This window comes from Brachyistius frenatus, unplaced genomic scaffold (genome assembly GCF_029030835.1).
Source record: "Brachyistius frenatus isolate BFR_SWC_R1_liver_20210118 unplaced genomic scaffold, ASM2903083v1 Contig_45, whole genome shotgun sequence".
Taxonomy (NCBI): domain Eukaryota; kingdom Metazoa; phylum Chordata; class Actinopteri; family Embiotocidae; genus Brachyistius; species Brachyistius frenatus.
In genome coordinates, this window is record NW_027210644.1 from 90210 (window position 1) to 97278 (window position 7069).

Below are 7069 nucleotides of genomic sequence, written 5' to 3' on the forward strand. Positions count from 1 at the left end.
CAGATCAACATGCAATAATTTAATGCTAGTGTGTTGATTTATGTTGGTTCAAACACACTGTGTTTTTCAAGCTTCCCTTTCTGGTAACCAGCATACTTTTGTTCAGAACATAACAAATGCCTCTTTATGCCGGTCACCAGGTTTCACCGGGTTTCACCTGGTTTAAATTTGAAAAAGTACTCTGGTCTTTCATGTCTCTTGTCATTTAATGTTTATTTGTATTATTCATGTTGATATACAAAAGGTTGGCCAGTTAAGAAATCCATCCCCTTCAAGTTTAAAATCAATCAAATCAATAAATTATGATAAAGCACAGCTGGTTTGCATGTGCAGTCTGGTAGCAATGGGTTCCTTTTCTCGTTATGTTGTTTATATTCTAACGATTCTAATGACATTTTTCCATTTTAAACAGTGTATTCAGTATTCAGCCCGTCGCTTTTTAAAAGTATTTTACCCAGCACACACACACAGAGAAACAACTTCACAGTCACACCAACAGGCAATGCGGAGCTTCTGATTCAAGGAACTTACACGTCTGTAAACTGTGGGAGAAAACTAAAGCACCCACACAGGCTGGTCTGGCTATGAACCAACAGTGCTAACAACTACGCCAGTGTGCCACCCACTCACATATCAGATAGCTGTCAGTAGCTGTCACAACATTTCTCAATCTCTTTACTTTTGTGGCTGGCTCAGATACACTTTTTACACACAGATGTATTGATGACTACTGTCAGCAAAGATCTCTGCTCTCCAACTTGAATTTAAAATCATATTTATAGTGCAGCACCTTCTTTGATCCTGTGCCACATTAAAAGTAAATGCTTTTCAAAGTTGCAGTGGCAGCTTTATTGGTGCCACCATCAGTGTCAACCGAAGCTGGTGCCCTTTGCTTAATGGCGTATGTTGCGCTGCTAATATTTGCCTTCTGTTGGCCACCAGAGAGCAAGTTGACTTGAAGCCGAATACAGATGAGACTTTAGAGACACTGAGAAAAGGAATAGAGAGAGATAAATCAGTTCAGTCTGTCTTTCATGTGCACACAAGAAAATAAAAAAAATTTATGAACAGGACAGCAATTCAACCAAACAGGCAAAGTGTATAAATCCTCCATGGTTCTCTTTCTGACAATTGGTTTGCAAATTGTTTGACAATGTGCATAAATATGCAGTGATATACATACACAGCAAACCTGGCGCCAGGTATGGGTGACAGGGCACAATAAAAGTTGACGGAATGGAGGGTGAATAGGCCACCGCAGCTCATTTTACCCCAGGTTTCCCAAGTAGAAAACAATGCGGCCATAATGTGCCTCTATTCAAACTGCAAATATATCTGCAGCTCTGTACCAGCTTTACATCTTGCCTGAGTTACATCATCTAAGCTCTGAACTGAAACCCATGTGCAGTAGCACAGGAACAGATACTGTATATTCATATAATCCACAATAAGTGCTGTTTAGACTTCTCCTTGTGTGCTCTATGTTTGTGTATTGGATGAGGAAATAAACATGGAGGGCTGAGGGGTACTGAAAACCCCTAACTCTTGTTTTGTTTTTTTATTTGATTGAAAGTGTTAGATTATTAATTATAAAAACATACAAAAATATGAACATTAATTCAATTTTATTTGTGCAACCCAATATCACAAAACACACATATGCCTGAAGGGGCTTTACAATCTGTTCAGCACAGGACACCCTCTGTCCTTATACCTTGGACTCAGAATAGGAGAAACTCTCCCAAAATTTCACTTAACAGGAAAACCATGAGGAGATTTTAGGTCACAGATGTGAAATATGTTTTGTGTCCAGTACATATAGACATCGTTATAGACAGAATTATGAAGAAAAATTATGACGTAAAAAAAAAAAAAGATGAATAATGTGAACCAGGCATCAACCAACAGATAGGAGGACAGTACTACAAAGATTTGCAGTTATTGAGGTAACTTCAAGTTTAACTCTGAGTTTATATGATTACAAAGCTGGTTCACTTCTTAGCGTGATACATCGCCATGGTAAATTATACTGCAGACCTAACTTTCTCCGGAGCAGGTTAAGTTTGAGATAATAGATTAAAATATATAAAAGCACGACCTACTGACCAATCAATTCTCTTGGAAAAATTGAATCACCAGTCGTAGAAGATCCTGTGGAGCTCAATGCTGTGACAGTGACAAAGTCCTGTGTTCAGAGACTGACAAACCTCTTTGGCTATTCCTGACAATTGTTATATGACATATAGATTCCATTTCATTGTGTTTTTGTGCACCAATAACATCCTATAAGACTACAACAGAGACTGATGGAGCCCTTAGACTACTTGTACTTATGAGATAGGACAGTAAACCTACTACCTCTTTGAATTATGTTTCAATATTTTTTTGTATTTACTGCCTGGTCCATTTGGCATCAGCGGGGCTTCAACTGAAAGAAAACGACTAAAACTGTCATACACGCTCTAAGAATACACTTCATTAAACTCTTATCCAATTTTCCACATCTGTGAACTCATCCCATCCACAGTTCATTACATTAGCGCAATTATCAGTAAGCTATTTGTAGTATTACACTACACATTACACATACTGCTTATACTGTGTACAGTAGACTATTTTAGTACTCTATTGTGAAATGTTATTTGTATATCACCTTACTTGGCAATACATCAGATGCTGATACATCTACGCAAGACATGAATGAATGAAATTAGTCAGATGTTCTCGTGCTCTAAGTGATATTTGAAGCAACTGACACATCCACACAGCAGGGTTTTTTTTGTTTGTTGCCAACTATCCTTCTTTCATTTGGCAGCTGCAGCTGTGTTGCTTTTAGCCTGGATTATGTGTTCATATTTGTCTCATATCATTGTTTACTTTCCATTAAATATGCTGCTCTGCTACCAGTACACGTGTCTGTGTTTGCGATTGGTCAGATTGTGCAAACAGCTTGCGTCTTATGTGAACGCACTCATAGCTGGATTGGGTTCATTTAGCAAGTTTTAACCAGCTTTGTGTGACCGCTAAGCACAAACTCGTTTTTAAGGTTAAGTTAAGGCAGATAATGGAAAGATATCCTGGATATGTTGAACCTACTTTGTAGTACAGCCCCAGGACCTGAGCCACCACCATGAAGACCTGGAAGGAGCACAAACTAAACAAACATACAGTAGGCAGAAACTCAAGTACACAACCACACAGAGAGGATAAATAAAGCAAAAACACAGAAAGAGAGATAAATGTGAAGAGAAGCCAAATGTCCTGTAGGGCAAAATCCAGATTCTGGCATATTGTGAATTACCAGATGTTCACGCTTACCGAGCACATTTTTAGCTGTTTGAATGAAGACTGTTGTAGCCTAAACTGTTGTAGCCTACACATTGATTTTAACATTTCTACATTCAAATGCTTATTACAAACAAACTGACAAACTAAATATGATGTCTTAATGGTCATAAATAAAAACAATAAATAAAGGAAGAGAACATAAATATACACATATTCACAAAGATACTCTCAACATAACAGATTAGGAACAGGAGTCAAGTGTTCAGAACAGGAGTAAGGTGTTTTAAAACATGTTTTTTCTTGTGCAAACTGATAGAAAGGGGCTTATTGATCCCCTTACAGACCGTTTTTAACAGTGTTTATTTTGACTTATCATTGTAGGAAAAGCATAAGTGAATTAATGATGGCTGCATTTCACTTAGGGGAGGTCCTACTTTTGTACATGTTTGCTCTCTGTCATGGCTTACTGGGATACTTAATGGAACTGAGCCATCATTTATACACCTCTGCTTTCCCTAGTGTGTTAAATCAAAAGGTCTGCCATGAAAAAGGTCTATGTTGTCTCATATTTCCACTAATGGTCAGCAAACAGTCATGATATAATTACGTGTCGCATTAAGCTGCCTTCCCCAATGGCCCATGGGATCTTTTATGTGGAAAACAGTCTCTTGTATCTGAGCTTCTCTATTGATGAAAAGGGCAAATTGGATAGGCTTGTCTGAAATGTTTTATTAATATAGTAGTTTAAGCTTTAGTCAAACTTGTTCGATTTTTTTTTTTTCTTACTACGAGGTTACAAAGGAATATAACAACTCCAGCTAAAAACGGTTTATTGGCTTTGCTCTAGAAGCCATACATTTGATTAAAACCAAATGACATAGAAAGTGTGGCAGTTTGACAACAAAGATAGGTTTCATGTCCTGTATGTGGTGAGGTTTAAATGACCAAAACACTGGTTAAGATTAGGGACAAAATATGGTTTGTGTATGTAATGGAGAAGTAAAATATAATTTTTAAACTGACTGAAGGAAAAATGTTGACATACTGTACTATATGTCCTCAGGAATTTCAATGGACTTGATGTTTCTCCAAAATGCACACTTGAAGCAGACTGAAAACCCAAAACCAGTGACTGATGCACAGTAAATGAAACAGCCAACTGTTTGTTCTTCAAAATTGAAGTAATGAAATAGCTCATATGCATCTAACCAGAAATTCAAGATCAGATAACATCTGTACATTTTTTTATAACATAAAGTTGAATATCAGATCACTGAGTCTGTAGCTTAACACTGAACTGATCATACACAGAGGAAAAGAGAAACAACACTGGCTTATTGTATTTGGTTGTTCACCTGTGCAGTAAGAGTCATTAAGTTGGTAGTTTACTTCGCTGTCCACCAGTGATACAGAGAACCCTAGGAGTTTTATGTAAAAACGTGATTAAAGGCGGTGGACCATGGCAATATTATCATTTTTGTGGAGTATCTAAGAAAGGATGGGATATAGATTCAGACCTGCAGCTTAGTGATCCTCTTTAGTCCAAGGATGGTACATCTCTTATCATGTACTATTTCTATTTAAAGCAGTACTTAGGTTTAGGGGACAAATAATAGCTGTAAGGAGTTACACTCTATGTTTATACTGCCTTCTCCCGTTCACATCATGTAATTCTTAACTAGAACAGATCTGGGTTTTTGTTTTTACTCAACACTGGTTGCAAAATAGGTAATAAATCAACCCTATGTTCGTGGAAGAGACATAAGCAAAATGTTAAAAAAAATTGAAGTGCACATCGAAAACCTTTTTCCCTAAAAATATTTTCTATTACATTAAATTATTTTACAATGATGTTTTTTGAATGACCTTTATATCTGTTTATGGATTTCAATGTCACTGAGGCATTTGATATTCCAGACATTTCAAATGTACTGTTTACTGTATCTTGAGAGGGACTGTAACTGATAATAAAAAGAACAAACATTACCAGCCTTACTTTCAAAAAGAGAAAGCCAAGTCCATAAATTCAGTGAGGTTTCAATAGATTATTAGAAGATTGAAACCAGACTCTGACGAACAGCTGCAGCAGCAAGAAGAAAAAGACCAGGGCAGAATAGCACTGTGATTCGAAGGTACTCTCTCTGCTATATCTGCTCAGCTTTTCACCTCAGTCACCATATTGGCTGTCATGTACACCTGGAAAATGTGTATTTGTTGTAATCACTTTCAAAAGGCTCAAATAACTTCAAGGTCATCATCACATTGGGGTTTGTGAAATGTATTGTCTTTATGTGGTCTTTCTTAATTGTGTTATGTTCATTCTTTGGCACATGTCTTCAGTTATGTTATTTGCTTTCTGCAATTTACAGAAAAGTCTGGACCTTGATCTGTTTTCTATAGGACAGGGCCTGCACTATGTAACATAATCCGAACCTCAGAGCAGTTGTAAACATCCTGAGGAAAGCTTCAGTTGGCAATAACTTTCATCATAGTAATAACAGTAATACTATTGAATTTAAGGGTTCATTTAAACAAAAAAAATGTGTCCCTTTGTATTTAGTGTTTAAAAAATTTACCTATTCTGAATCAAACAAACAAGCAGAGGTATGCTAATCACAAGGACTCTGTACAAACAATGATCATTTAGTTTCTGTGTCTTGCTTTTTTGTCTTCCCTTAGGCTCAGCGGCGTGCACACACGTGACAAGTATGGGAACTGGTGATAGATTAGATTTATAGTTGGACATAACTAGGAGAACAGAAATTGGCTTTGTAGTTAAGTACAAATTGACGTCTCACTTCATTGCAGTAAAATAACAGAATGGAAAAAACACAAACTATGGGAGAGAGAAAACATATTGTTTATGACATTGTGGCATATAAATGAATCAAAACAAAGGATAGTAGCGGAGACGTGCTTATTGCATCACCGGGTATTACCCCAGCTGCTAATACAGGTTTGGTTCAGGGTTACCTGAGCCACCCTTAGCTATGGGCTTTATCAAAAGGAAAAGCTTTAAGCCTAATGTTTAGAGTAGAGAAGGTTTTTGCCTTTAGGAACCCAAACTGGGTGCTGGTTCCAACAAGAGAGGAGCCTGATAGCTCCGCCTCCAATTCCAACAGAAACCACGAATAAATCTGTAGTTAAAGAGTAAAGCATTTCTATTGGGATAATCTGGAACCATGAGGTCTTTGTTATCTTTCATTGAGAAGGAAATTAAATGATATTCTGTATTTTACAAGGAACCAATGACGAGAAGCAAATATGATCTTTCTTGCAAATTCTTGTCAATAATCTTCATGCAACATTCTGGATAAATGTAAGGCTTTTCATAGATTTATTGGGACATAGAATAATGGATTACAATAGTCCAGACTAGAAGTAACAAATACATAGAATAATTTTTAAGCATTAATCTGAGATAAGAAGATCCTCATTTTGAAAATACTGTGTAAGTGAAAGAAAGCTGTCCTATACAGACTTGTATGTGTGACTTAAGGGTCATATCCTGATCAAAAATAACTCCAAGGTTCCTCACTGTACTGACGGCGAATGCAATGCCAACCAGAGTAAATATATAGTTAGATAATGTGTTTATGAGGTTAGGATTTGTTTCATCTGGCTTCGTAAGCAAAGGTAGCTGAGTTTTATCTGCATAGTATTATTACTATACTATACATTAGTAGTATTACTAAGTACAGCAGACCAAACCGATTGTCTGAGGCAATGACAAGATGATTGCTTGAGGTTTCTGTGTTCAGTCTAAATCCTGACTGGAAAT